Genomic DNA, 16,106 nt, shown 5'->3' with positions numbered 1-16,106 from the left:
TTATAATTATATAATTCATGTTATTATTATATTAATAGTTTTAATTCATGTTATTACTATATTGTTTGTTTGTTTTACGTTTTACAATTTTGTAACACTATTTTGTAGCACTATTTTGTAAGACTATTATACTAATAATTAACATTATTTAATTTATATTATTTATATATTAATAAATTTAATTTTTGTTATTACTATATTGTTTGTTTTTTTTATGTTTTACTATATTGTAACACTATTTTGTAACATTATTATACTTATCATTATCATTATTTAATTCAAGTTAACTTAATTCTTATTATTACTATATTGTTTGTTTGTTTTATGTTTTACTATATTGTAACACTATTTTGTAACATTATTATACTTATCATTATCATTATTTAATTCATGTTATTACTATATTAATAAATTTAATTCGTGTTATTAATATATTGTTTGTTTGTTTTATTTTTTATGTTTTAATATTTTGTAACACTATTCTGTGGCAATATTTTGTAACACTATTATACTGATCGTTATCATTATTTAATTCATGTTATTATTATATTGATAATTTTAATTCATGTTATTACTATATTGTTTGTTTGTTTTATGTTTTACTATATTGTAACGCTATTGTGCAACACAATTATACTAATCATTATCATTATTAATTCATGTTATTACCATATTGTTTGTTTGGTTTATATTTTATGTTTTACTATATTGTAACTCTATTTTGTAAAACTATTATACTAATCATTATCATTATTTAATTCGTGTTATTACTATATTGTTTGTTTGGTTTATGTTTTATGTTTTACTATTTTGTAACATTATTATAGTAATAATTAACATTACTTAGTTCATGTTATTACTATATTAATAATTTTAGTCCATGTTATTACTATATTCTTTGTTTGTTTTAAGTTTTATTTCTATTATTTTATAACACTATTTTGTAACACTATTATACTAATCTTATCATTATTTAATTCATGTTATTACTAAATTAATAATTTTAATTCATGTTGTTACTATATTGTTTTTTTGCATTATGCCCTATGTTTTACTATATTGTAACACTATGTTGTATCACTATTTTACTAATCATTATAATTGTTTAATTCACGTTATTACTATATTAATAATTTAAATTCATGTTATTATTATATTGTTTGTTTTCTTATGTTTTATGTTCTACTATATTGTAGTACTATTTTGTAACAGTATTATACTAATCATTATCATTATTTAATTCATGTTATTACTATATCGTTTTCTTGTTTTATGTTTTATGTTTTACTATGTTGTAGCACTATTTTGTAACACTATTATACTAATGAATAACATTATTTAATTCATGTTATTACTATATTGTTAGTTTGTTTTATATTTTATGTTTTAATATTTTGTAACACTATTATACTAATCATTATCATTATTTATTTAATGTTATTACTATATTAATATTTTTAATTCATGTTATTACTATATTGTTTGTTTGTTTCATGTTTTATGTTTTATTATTTTGTAACACTATTATACTAATCATTAATATTATTTAATTCATGTAATTACTATATTAATAATTTTAATTCATGTTATTACCATATTGTTTGTTTGCTTTATGTTTTATGTTTTACTACTTTGTAACACTATTACACTAATCATTATCATTATTTAGTTCATGTTATTACTATATTGTTTGTTTGTTTTATGTTCTATGTTTTACTATATTGTAGCACTATTTTGTAACACTATTATACTAATCAATATCATTATTTAACTCATGTTATTACTAAATTTTCCATTTGTTTTATATTATATGTTTTACTATTTTGTAACACTATTTTGGAACATTATTATACTATCATTATCATTATTTATTTCATGTTATTACTATATTGTTTTTTTGTTTTTTTTGTTTTAATATTTTGTAACACTATTCGACTAATCATTCTCATTATTTAATTAATGTTATTACTATATTAATAATTTTAATTCATGTTACTACTATATTATTTGTTTGTTCTATGTTTTATGTTTTACTAATTTGTAAGACTATTTTGTAACACTATTATACTAATAAATATCATTATTTAATTCATGTTATTACTATATTGTTTATTTGCTCCAGGATGCATGCTTTATTAATATGTAACAGTATTTTGTAACACTATTTTAACTCACGTTTTTACTATATTGTTTGTTTGGTTTATGTTTTATGTTTTACTATATTGTAACACTATTATGCTAATCATCATCATTATTTAATTCATGCTATTATTATATTGTTTGTTTCTTTTATGTTTTTTGAATTACTATATTGTAACACTATTTTGCAACACTATTATACTAATCATTATCATTATTTGATTCATGTTATTACTATATTAATAATTTCAATTCATGTTGTTACTATATTGTTTGCTTGTTTTATTTTTTTTGTAACACTATTGTGTAACTTTATTATACCAATCATTATCATTATTTAATTCATGTTATTACTGTATTAATAATTTTAATTCATGTTATTACTATATTGTTTTTTTGTTTTATGTTTTTGGTAACACTACTTTGTTACACTATTATACTAATCATTATCATTATTTAATTCATGTTATTACTAAATTGTTTGTTTTTTCTATGCTTCATGTTTTACTAACTTGTAAGATTATTTTGTAACACTATTATACTAATCATTATCATTTTTTAATTCATGTTATTACTATATTGTTTGTTTGTTTTATGTTATACTATTTTGTAACCCAATTTTGTAACACTATTATAATAATCATTATCATTATTTAGTTCATGTTCTTACTATATTAATAATTTTAATTCATCTTATTACTATATTGTTTGTTTTTTTTAGGTTTTATGTTTTACTATATTGTTCATTTGTTTTATATTTTATGTTTTACTATTTTGTAACAATATTATAATAATCATTCTCATTATCTATTTCATGTTATTAGTATATTAAAGGTAATTTTAATTCATGTTATTACTATATTAATAATTTTAATTCATGTTATTACCATAGTGTTTGTTTGTTTCATGTTTTATGTTTTACTATACTGTCGCACTATTTTGTAATACTATTTTGTAACACTATTATACTAATCATTATAATTATCTAATTCATGTTATTAGTATATTGTTTGTTTGTTTTATGTTTTATTATATTGTTTGTTTGTTTTATATTTTATGTTTTACTATTTTATAACACCATTATACTAATCATTATCATTATTTATTTCATGTTATTACTATATTAATAATTTTAATTCATGTTATTACAATATTGTTTGTTTTATGTTTTATGTTCTACTATTTTGTATCACTATTTTATAACACTATTATGCTAATCATTATCATTATCTAATTCATGTTATTACTATATTGTTTGTTTTTTTTATGTTTTATGTTTTACTATTTTGTAACACTACTATACTAATCATTATCATTATTTAATTCATGTTATTACTATATTGTTTGTTTCTTTTATGTTTTATGCTTTACTATTTTGTAACGTTATTTTGTAACACTATTATACTAATCATTATCATTATTCAATTCATGTTATTACTATATTAATAATTTCAATTTATTACTATACTAATAATTTTAAGCCATGTTATTACGATATTGTTTGTTTGTATTATGTTTTATTTTTTTACTATTTTATAACACTATTTTGTAACATTGTTATACTAATCTTATCGTTATTTAATTCACGTTATTATTATATTAAAAAAATTAATTCATGTTATTACAATATTGTTTGTTTGTTTTATGTTTTATGTTTTATTTTTTACTATTTTGTAACACTATTTTGTAGCACTATTTTCTAACACTATTATAATAATCATTATCATTATTAAATTCATGTTATTGCTATATTAATAATTTTAATCTATGTTACTACTATATTGTTTGTTTGTTCTATGTTTTATGTTTTACTAATTTGTCACACTATTTTGTAACATTATTATACTAATAATTATCATTATTTAATTCATGTTATCACTATAATGTTTGTTTTTTTTATGTTTTATTCTTTAGTATTTTATAACACTATTTTGTAACACTATTATACTAATCTTATCATTATTTAATTCATGTTATTACTATATTAATAATTTTAATTAATGTTATTACCATATTGTTTGTTTGTTTCATGTGTTATGTTTTACTATATTGTCGCACTATTTTGTAATACTATTTGTAACGCTATTATACTAATCATTATAATTATTTAATTCATGTTATTACTATATTGTTTGTTTGTTTGTTTTAAGTTTTATATTTTCTATTCTATAACACTATTTTTTACACTATTATACTAATCATTATCATTATTTAGTTCATGTTATTGGTATATTAATAATTTTAATTCATGTTATCACTATATTGTTTGCTTGTTTTATCTTTTACTATATTGTAGCATAATTTTGTAACACTATTATACTAATCTTAAAATTATTTAATTCATGTTACTACTATATTGTTTGTTTGTTTTATATTTTATATTTTACTATTTTGTAACACTATTATACTAATCATTACCATTATTTATTTCATGTTATTATTATATTAGTAATTTTAATTCATGTTATCACAATATTGTTTGTTTGTTTTATGTTTTACTGTTTTGTAACGCTATTTTGTAACACTATTATACTAATCATTATCATTATTCAATTAATGTTATTACTATATTAATAATTTTAATTCATGTTATTACTATATTGTTTGTTTGTTTTATGTTTCACTATTTTGTAACAGTATTGTACTAATCATTAACATTATTTAATTCATTTTATTACTATATTGTTAATTTTATTTCATGTTATTAGTTTATTATTAATTTAATTTCATGTTATTATTATACTAATAATTCGAATTCATGTTATTACTATATTGTTTATTTTTTTTATGTTCTATGTTTTACTATATTGTAGCACTATTTGTAAAACTACTATTCTAATCATTATACTTATTTTATTCATGTTATTACTAGATTGTTGGTTTGTTTTATGTTTTATGTTTTACTATTTTGTAACACTATTATACTAATCAATATCATTATTTAATTCATGTAATATCATTATTTAATTCATGTTATTACTATATTGTTTGTTTTAAGTTTTACTATTTTGTAACATTATTATACTAATCATTATCATTATTTAATTCATGTTATTACTATATTAAAAATTCATTATTTATTATATTCTTTGTTTGTTTTATGTTTTATGTTTCACTATTTTGTAGCACTATTTTGTAACACTATTATACTAATCATTATTAAATTCATGTTATTACTATACTGTTTATTTGTTTTGGGTTTTTTGTAACACTACTTTGTAAAACTATTATACTAATCATTATCATTATTTAATTCATGTTATTAATGTATTGTTTGTTTGTTATATGTTTTGTGTTTTACTATATTGTAACATTATTATACTAATCATGATCATTAATAAATTCATGTTATTACTATATTGTTTGTTTATTTTATGTTTTATGTTTTACTATATTGTAATAGTACTTTGCAAAATTTTATACTAATCATTATAATTATTTAATTCATGTGACTACTATATTAATAATTTTAATTCATGTTGTTTTATGTTTTATTTTTTACTATTTTGTAACACCATTTTGTAACACTGTTATACTAATCATTATCATTATTTAATTCATGTTATTACTACACTGTTTATTTGTTTTATGTTTTATGTGACACTATTTTGTAACACTATTATACTAAACATTATCATTCTTTACTTTATGTTATTACTATATTAATGATTTTAATTCATGTTATTACTATATTGTTTGTCTTTTTATGTTTTATGTTTTACTATATTGTAACACTATTATATTAATCAATATCATTATTTAATTCATGTTATTACTACATTAATAATTTTAATTCATGTTATTACTCTATTAATAATTTTAATTTTTGTTATTATCATATCAATAATTTGAATTCATGTTATTACTATATTGTTTGTTTGTTTTATGTTTTACATTTTACTATATTGTAAGACTATTTTGTAGCACTACTATACTAATCATTATCATTATTTAATTCATGTTATTACTGTATTTTTTTATTTGTTTTATCTTTTATGTTTTACTGTTTTGTAAAACTATTTTGTAACACTATTATACTAAACATTAGCATTATTTAACTCATGTTATCGCTATATTGTTTGTTTGTTTTCTGTTTTACTATACTGTAACACTATTATACTAATCATTATCATTATTTAATTCAAGTTATTAATATATTAATAATTTTAATTCATTTTATTACTATATTGTTTGTTTTTTTTTTATGTTTTATGTTTTACAATATTTTAACACTATTTTGTAACAATATTATACTAATCATTTTCATTATTTAATTCATGTTATTACTATATTGTTTTCTTGTCATATTTTTGTGTTTTACTATTTTGTAAGACTATTATACTAATCATTATCATTATTTAATTCATGTTATTACTATATTGTTCGTTTGTTTTATGTTTTATTATTTTGTTACACTACTATACTAATCATTATCATTATTTAATTCATGTTATTACTGTATTGTTTGTTTGTTTTATGTTTTATGTTTTACTGTTTTGTAAAACTATTTTGTAACACTATTATACTAAACATTAACATTATTTAATTCATGTTATTACTATATTGTTTGTTTGTTTTATGTTTTATGTTTTACTATATTGTAACAATATTATACTAATCATTATCATTATTTAATTCATGTTATTACTATATTGTTTGTTTGGTTTATGTTTTATGTCTTACTATATTGTGACATTATTTTGTAACACTAATATACTAATCATTATCATTATTTAATTCATGTTATTACTATAGTAATAATTTTACTTCATTTTATTACTATATAGTTTTCTTGTTTTATGTTTTACTATTTTGTAACACTATTATACTAATCATTATCATTATTTAGTTCATGTTACTATATTAATAATTTTAATTCATTTTATTACTATATTGTTTATTTGTTTTATGTTTTTAGTAACCCTATTTTGTAACACTATTATACCAATCATTATCATTATTTAATTCATATTATTTCTATATTGTCTGTTTGTTTTATGTTTTATTATTTTGTAACACTATGAATTTTGTAATACTTGTGCTACAACATATTGTTATTACTATATTGTTTGTTTGTTTTATGTTTTATGTGTTACTATTTTTTAACATGATGTTGTAACACTATTATACTAATGATTATGATTATTTAATTCATGTTATTACTATATTAATTATTTTAATTCTTCTTATTGCTATATTTTTTGTTTGTTTTATGTTTTATGTTTTACTATATTGTAACAGTATTTTGTAACACTATTATACTAATCATTATCATTATTTAATTCATGTTATTTCCATATTAATAATTTTAATTCATGTTATTACTATATCGTTTGTTTGTTTTATATCTTATGTTTTACAATATTGTAACACTATTATACTAGTCAATATCATTATTTAATTCATGTTATTAGTATATTGTTCATTTGTTTTATACTTTATGTTTTACTATTTTGTAACAGTATTATACAAATCATTATCATTATATATTTCATGTTATTTATATATTAATAATTTTAATTCATGTACTACTACATTGTTTGTTTTTTTATGTTTTATGTTTTACCAATTTCTAACACTATTATACTAATTATTATCATTGTTTAATTCATGTTATTACTATATTAATAATTTTTATTCATTTTATTACTAGATTGCTTGTTTTTTCTATAATTTATGTTTTACTAATTTGTAACACTATTTTGTAAGACTCCTACAATAATCATTATCATTATGTAATTCATGTTATGACTATATTGTTTCTCTTTTTACGTTTTATGTTGTACTATATTGTGTCACTATTTTGTAACAATATTATACTAATCATTATAATTATTTAATTCATGTTATTACTATATTAATAATTTTAATTCACGTTATTACTATACTGTTTGTTTGTTCTATGTTTTTTGTAACACTATTTTGTAATACTATTATACTAATCATTATCATTATTTAATTCATGTTATTACTATATTGTTTGTTTGTTTAATGTTTTACATTTTACTGTATTGTAACACTATTCTGTACAACTATTATACTAATCATTATTATTATTTAATTCATGTTATTACTATATTGTTTGTTTGTTATACGTTTTGTGTTTTACTATATTGTAACACTATTATACCAATCATTATCATTAATTAATTCATGTTATTACTATATTGTTTGTTTATTTTATGTTTTATGTTTTACTATATTGTAACACTATTTTGCACACTTTTATACTAATCATCATAATTATTTAATTCATGTGACTACTATACTAATAATTTTAATTCATATTATTAGTATATTGTTTGTTTGTTTTATGTTTTTTGTTTTACTATATTGTAACACTATTATACTAATCAATATCATTATTTAATTCATGCTATTACTATATTGTACGTTTGTTTTATGTTTAATATTTTGTAATACTACTATACTAATCATTATTATTGTTTAATTCATTTTATTAGCATATTGTTTGTTTGTTTTATGTTTTATGTTTTACTATTTTGCAACACTATTTTGTAACACTACTATACTAATGATTATCATTATTTAATTCATGTTATTACTATACTAATAATTTTAATTCATGTTATTACTCTATTAATAATTTTAATTCACGTTATTACTATATTAATAATTTTAATTTTTTTTATTATTATATCAATAATTTTAATTCATGTTATTACTATATAGTTTGTTTGTTTTATGTTTTACATTTTACTATATTGTAAGACCATTTTGTAACAGTATTATACTAATAATTATCATTATTTAATTCAAGTTATTATTGTATTTGTAGTGCCCACTCTAGTTTCCTGACCCTAATACGACATTATGGTAGACACTCTATTCTTCAGGGACCTCAGATTGAGGATCTGGACCCATGACACTATTATTAGCGATTGAGATATTCATGGTTGTGATGTTATGAATGCTTTCCATTGATATTATGGTAGCATGAATGGTTATGTATCTTATCTATCAGTATTCTGATGATTGCAATATTAAATAGTTAAGTTGGTCTCTATTTGAAATTTTGACGAGGGTAGTAAAGAATATGTATGCGCTCTACTAAAAACATAATGAGGATAAATTTTATGGATAGGTATATTTCTACAATGTTACGAATATGTATGTTTCCATTGAGGATTATTGATGATAGCCATGAGGGATGTGTCCCCTATGTTACCTACTTCCTTTAGTTCAGACTTACAATGGAAAATGATGTGAATGACCAGGAATTGTTAATGATGCTATTATGATGATTGACTAACATTGAGAAACCTTGTTACTGATGATTATTGAGTATGGCAGGAAAGCATCAGAGGCACTTGCATATGACATGTCAATGACACCTGGTTTGATGAAAATTTATATTACTTTATCTTTGAAAGTCTAAGTCGATCTTGGAATCTGCCATATATGTTTAACTATGTTCTGATGATATATTAATGGTTGCAGGCACAGATTAGTTGCTTGACCGAATGACTCACATATGGGTGATGGGGTTGTACAAGTGGATGGAACTACATGGGAGGGGTGGGACAGAGTCCCTGATCTCACCCACTAGCACTCCCGCCGTGACTTGGGCTAGAAGGGTTGAAACACCTTCGCCTTGAAGATCACGATGCCATGAGGGCAGGTTCCAAATTTGGGTCGCTCATGAGGACATTACCGGGGGGTGCGCATCAAGGCAGATTCCTTGATCCCCGACACTATTAGTCTCACTATAGCAGGCAACATAAGGGATGATAGTGGTCTATGACATTGCACTATACTTTCCCCTTGTAATCACTGGATGCTTGAAGGGCAAGTGGTGTGGCACCCTTGGAACTTCAGGGGAATTTCTTGAAGGGCACGACCAACTTGGCACCCTTGGAATCACAAATAAACTATTAGGTGTGGCACCCTTGGAACTTCTAGGGAAGTTCTTGAAGGGCACAACCAAACTGGCACCCTTGACACCACAAATAAGCTATTAGGTGTGGCACCCTTGGAACTTCTAGGGAAGTTCTTGAAGGGCACAACCAAACTTGGCATCCTTGGAATCATTAAAAATAAATAATAATAAATAAATATAAGCAAGGAATGAAAACTAGGTAAATCTACATCAAGGGTAAATGATGATTAGAAACCAATGTAATTAAATCAAAAATAAAACTTGGAATAAGGAGGATCATAGGAAGAATTAAAATAGAGTACCTTAAAAACTCTACCCTTCCCATTTTGGAAAGTACTAGGAAGATTATGTGGTTTAATTAGGAAAAAGGGGAAAGACAAACATAATGGTAAGGATAAAGATTAATTCTAAACTAATTTAAACCTAATTAAGAAAAGAGGAAGGTGAATTAAAATGAGATTAATAAATTAAATTTAGAGAAATGTAGAGAAGCTCCGCGTGTCAATAACCAACATAAGAATATCCATCTAGGAGATAACCTGAGTTAAATTAGGGAGTAGATGGGGATAAAATCTTGACTCATTAATTGACTTCAAGTAATGAACACAAATTAAGAAATAAAAGGGGGGGAATAAAGAGACAACTAGGAGAAGAAATAGGAATCTTGTTGAGGTGAGGAAAATATTAGTTTTAAATAAAATTTTAAGTAAATAATTTTGGGAGACGCTTGATGTGAGAATGACACATGGGTGGGTGAATAATCAAGCTATTGAATTATAAAAAATAATAATTAATTATGCATGACATGACAAGTGTCACCGATGAGGACTCCTATAAAATAAGGGGCAAGCCATGGGAGAAGGGACTTTTTGGAGCCCTATGGTTGGGTGGATGAGATGATGTCAGAGCAGTGATTACAAAGCTATAGTGAGTTTGCTGAGGTAGAGGATTTTAGAGAGGGGACTCTTGAGCCAGGGTGTGCTCTCCTCGACCAGCTAGTGCTTTCCTCCATTGTACAACCCCATTGCAGCTCGGGGGTCGCGGGGAAGAAGAGTACCCAAGGAGTAGGCTGGGAGGTTAACCGGTGGGTCTTCGCATTCTGATCAAGTGCGCCATCATTCACTCGCGGAGGTGACCAGCTACAAGGGAATACCAGTAACAACAGAGCAAGCAGAGTCTCGCCTTCTGGTGAATAGTACACATGTATTTCATTACTATTGATCTTAGTTAAACATATGTAAGTGTATGTTATGATATGTTTTCCTGTAATGAGTATCAGGAATGTGTGTGCTAAATAAATTGAAATTTCAATGCGTTTCTTTTCTGGTTGTATTTGCTGCAAATATATATATATATATATATATATATATATATATATATATATTTAGTCTGAATTGTGGTCCTTACACTTGGTATCAGAGCCTAGGTTGTAGCACTGAGCCTACATGGGCTAGAGATAGAGCACATGTGCAAAAATTTTGGAATGGTTGCCAGCTGCTTGATAGTTATCAAATAGGGAACATGGAGCTTCTAGGTCAATTGCATTGTTCATTCACAAACAGGGGACAACACTTTGACCCAATTCATTTTAAACTAGCAATATTCAGCTTTATAGGGTAGTTTCAGTGGTCAGCGTAGCCCTTAGGTAGGGTTTCCATAAATTACAAGTATGGGATTCTGTTTCGACAGGAGCTGTTCAGAATATTGGGGACTTGATGATAATACAAGGAGATCGAGGCACTTCCTGCTAATTGTAGAGTGTTACTTCATTCCACTAGATCTACATAAAACACTTCTATTGAATGCACATAGCTTCTCATATCGATCATAATGTTTTCTCCCTGCATTGATATTGCAACATTACGATTATCAACCTCGTCTACGTCTGTGTGAGTTTTTGAGTAATCCATGGCTTCTTTTATCAGTCTTCTTCTGTGTGGCCTACTATGGAAGTGAGATTTTGTCACAATATCAAAATTCAGAGACATTTTTACGTTTATATGTTCTTCACTACCTTCGCTGTTTCTGTTCCTGTTTTTAAAGTTGATGAAGCAAAGATACATATGATCTCCTTTTCCAGGGATGTTCATAGATCAAATCCCTTGGACAGCTCCATGCTGACATTTTTGCAAATGGACACAGCCAGAACATGTGTTTAACAACCAAACTCGTGGGTATGTATGTTGTATTTGGCTTTTTCAAGGATGCATGTAAAGTGTTTGACCAAACACATCAACGAAATATATTCTGAGTATAGTCCCGGCATACGCTGAGTTGGGCGATCCACAGGAAGACAAAGACGATATTCTACATCATCATTGCCACATGATTTTCCAAATATAAAAGCATCATGAGTCAGAAGACATGTTTCCATTGTGTTTTCACCCAAAAGCCACTAAATTGTGCTTGTTGGCCAGCGTTTTTATTTAGCAGAGTTTTGGCATGATACTGCCCACTAGTTATGGGTGCATCCTTTCTAGAGCATTTATGAATATGGTTACTTATTAGTTGAAGAATGCTCGCAACGATGTTTTTTTCTATACCTAATATTAAATGGTACCCTTAGCAACAATGAAGCAGCAACCATTGTGTAGCCGGGTGAATGGTTTGGAATGGAATGAATTTATATTATATACTGTTTATCTATAACAGGATATAATGTAGAAGTATCCCTGCACAAATTCCATCCATATACAACATTCAGCACAAACATGTGGTATATGTTTTCGAATGTTGAAATTTTGTAGCCTTTGGAGCCTTAGTATGTGATGAGCCAATTGAAGGTACATAAGGTAAATAAGTAGGAAATAAATCATGCTAGAGAGAACATAGAGTAAACAAATATGATGGAGGCATCATATGGAGTTCTGTGAGAATGGTTTACTGGATATTTAGAACTTGGTAGAAGAGGTACATGGGTTCAGAGAGTTTTAGGAAGCCTTTATCTATGGATTCTATTTTGTTTATTCCTTCTAGGAACAAAGCAATTCCTTTTTAACATACGTGCTTGATCATAACTTGAATTCTGTGTTCCTTTCTAATTCTTCATATGTTCAGGGCGCTTGAGCAAGCTCTTTGGTATGACATTTTGATTTACTCATTTGTTTTAGGCGCAAAGTAACACCTTGTTAAGAACTGTGCTTGTTAGTTTTGATAATGTTTTGGATTTGTCCCTCAACACTTTCTAAATATTCTAGGTTACCACAATTTTTTTTTTTAAATTTCAAGTTTATTCTAAGGTTTTTGTGATATGTAAACTTGATCATGATATCCATTAATATTGTGTGCTACTAATTTGCCATTAAAGGATCTTTATTTGTGGTAATCCATGACTGTCCAAGAGAATATATCAGCTAGTTTGGTACTTTTTAAAGCAAACAGTTTGCTTTACAGATCACTTGCGAGCCAGACTTCCACAATCGGAAATCGGCATTAACTTCTCTTCATGGAAACCCTGTGGGCAGTCTGTATGTAGTCTGGGACATGTATGTATCCAAGTAAATAGTATCTGAAACAAAATCTCTGTTTCATGGTATAAGTGCTTACAGTTGTACAAAATTTTACTGTGGGAAGCTTTTATATTATGTTCCATGCATTCCCAAATTATTGAAACTTGTCAGATCGAAATTACATGTTCCCTCGATATACAGAGAGGAGGGAAACCTTGAGGGATCAAAGTGAGTGTTGGTAGAAATTTGAAAACATCAGAGGGTGTGATGGAGAGGATGAAGCAGTTAACAGGACTGAAAACAGTGAGAAGAGGGTGAAGGGTCGGACCTATAACTCTACTAATTTTATTATTTGGGACTGTTTTAAGCTCTTATTACTTCAATGGTTATACTCCATCCCACCTGCCAAGTTTAGCCCATAAACGTGCCCATCATGCTGATATAGCAAGGAAGGATATGTTTTGAAAGAGGAGTCAATTGGTACAGAGACTTATGGAAGAGTTTGTTTCCCTCGTATGACTTTCGGTCATTCTCAAGTCACAAATTGTGATGGTAAACCTCAATTTTATTCGGAGATGCCCAAGAAAATGCGTTTTCATATGGATGAACCTAGGAAAAAGGTTCCCGTGAGAGGTGGGTTTTGCTCTGGATGGGATCCTGATAATTAGAGGCCCCTAGAAAAGACAAACTAGGGACAAGTGGGTATCTGAAATTAAAGCATGCTTGGTGGATTCATGGATTGCAAATGGTAGCAGATCTCACTTTGATGCCTCATGGGAATGATGGACCCAACCCACATCATGAGTCTGAGAAGGTCATCCCTGCCATTCTCATGTCTCAGCTATACTCATTGAAAAATTCTACCTTTTGCTGGTTTACAAACCCCTATGACCCAACATCCATTAGCATGTGGCCTAAGGGCCCGCTTAAGGTTTTGCGCCGCAAATGGAGGTGGAGTATCTTCATCCCATGGTTGCAGATGAATTTCCAATCTGCTTTAAGGATCCATAACCTTTGCTGGATTGACTAATGCTGCCTACATTCCTAATGAATTTTCCCATGATTGGTTGAGACAAAAAGTCTTGGCACTGTAAAAACTCCTTGTATGAATGCTAGAAGGCCTTTGTTGGATGTTATCATATGCAATCAGCCTAATTCTCCAAGAAATATAGCTAATTTTAAAGAAATGCAGGAGTTTCTTTAAAAATAAATGCATCTAGAAGTAAAAGTAATTGAACCTGGACCACTCGTGGTCTGTCAGCAAGTTAGGCTGGTAGCAGAGGCAGATGTTCTGTTAACTCCTCATGGGTCCCAAAATGCTGCAGTTTTGTTTTCATGTCCCAACTCTAATTTTAGAGGTTTCCCTCTTCCCGATTACATTGATTGGCTTGGAAATTTGTTGCATGCTGTAAAAGTGTATCACTATGAACTTTATGGGACATGGACAACTGAAAGGTTGCGAATGCCTTTTCAAATGCGCCTATATGTAGATATTTTGGGTTGGAAGAGATGCTTTTTTGTGAGGGGATGCATGAATTATGGAAAGAGAAGATTTTTGTGGATTTAGATCAATTAGAAGAGATTTTACACACCTTTACATACAACTGTCGTCTAGCAGTCCATGGATCAAGATGTCAGAGCATATGAAACACAATTAATTTTTCCTCTTGAAAATTAATATTCTTTTAAAGTTTTCATTCCTCATTATTTGTTTCAGTATATTTGTCCTAGATGATCTCGTGAATTTCATATAAACTTTTCACATTGTGCTTTGTGAACTTGAGGTGGCTTTTGAATTGGTGATCCTTCCAGAATATTGAGGGCATCTGAATATATGCTGCATTCGTCTTAACCTTATATATTAAAAACGGTTTTGTTATGCTTTAAATCCTTCTCGCTTTTGCTCACATGGTTTTATTTTTAAGGATGTCCTTGTCGATGAACTCCAATAGGTTTGGAGGACAAGGTTATAGCTTTACTTCCATGGTCTAGCACATGACATTCAACACGTTTTCTGAGAAGAGAGAACATTATGAATTCGTTATTTACAACAAAGCGTTGTCTAGCATTGGTTGTTAAGTGATTGATTTGACTCAATGCTCAAGATCTATGCAAATTTGTTTTGGACAAATGGAGAAAAACGTTCAGTGCTTTAGGGTCCAATGAGGGTAAGAAGTTGTTAGATCTGGCAGTCATTAAGTTCGAGGGTGGTGATTGTATTTGTCATGACTTAAAGTGAGATATTTGCACATAAAAATGGTAGTCAGTGACAGACTTCTTCCTCATGCATAATTGCTTCATGTAGCATGGGATCAAATGGTTTTCCAACAGTATTGACCACATTAACATTAAATCCTTTCATGATTTCTACGAACTGTTTATAAATACTCCAGGCAAATTAGGAGCATTATTAGCATCTAATGGAAGCCAATCTGTAAAGTAAATTGGAATGATAGGATTGATGACTCCTTCATCTCTAAATTGTTTTCGTGCCTACATTGCTAAACTATTTTCGTTCAGGGGTTCATAAAAGTAATAATAAGCGTTATAAAAATATTTGATAAAAAAGTTTAAGGCATATCTTAAATAGTTTAAGAAAATAACAGGGGTTCAAGGCA

Source organism: Pinus tabuliformis, chromosome 9, assembly GCF_031772625.1.
Source record: "Pinus tabuliformis cultivar Carrire ecotype Pingquan chromosome 9, CPIR1, whole genome shotgun sequence".
NCBI lineage: Eukaryota > Viridiplantae > Streptophyta > Pinopsida > Pinales > Pinaceae > Pinus > Pinus tabuliformis.
The sequence above is the reverse complement of the archived record's forward strand: the minus strand, read 5'-3'. Positions refer to the sequence as shown.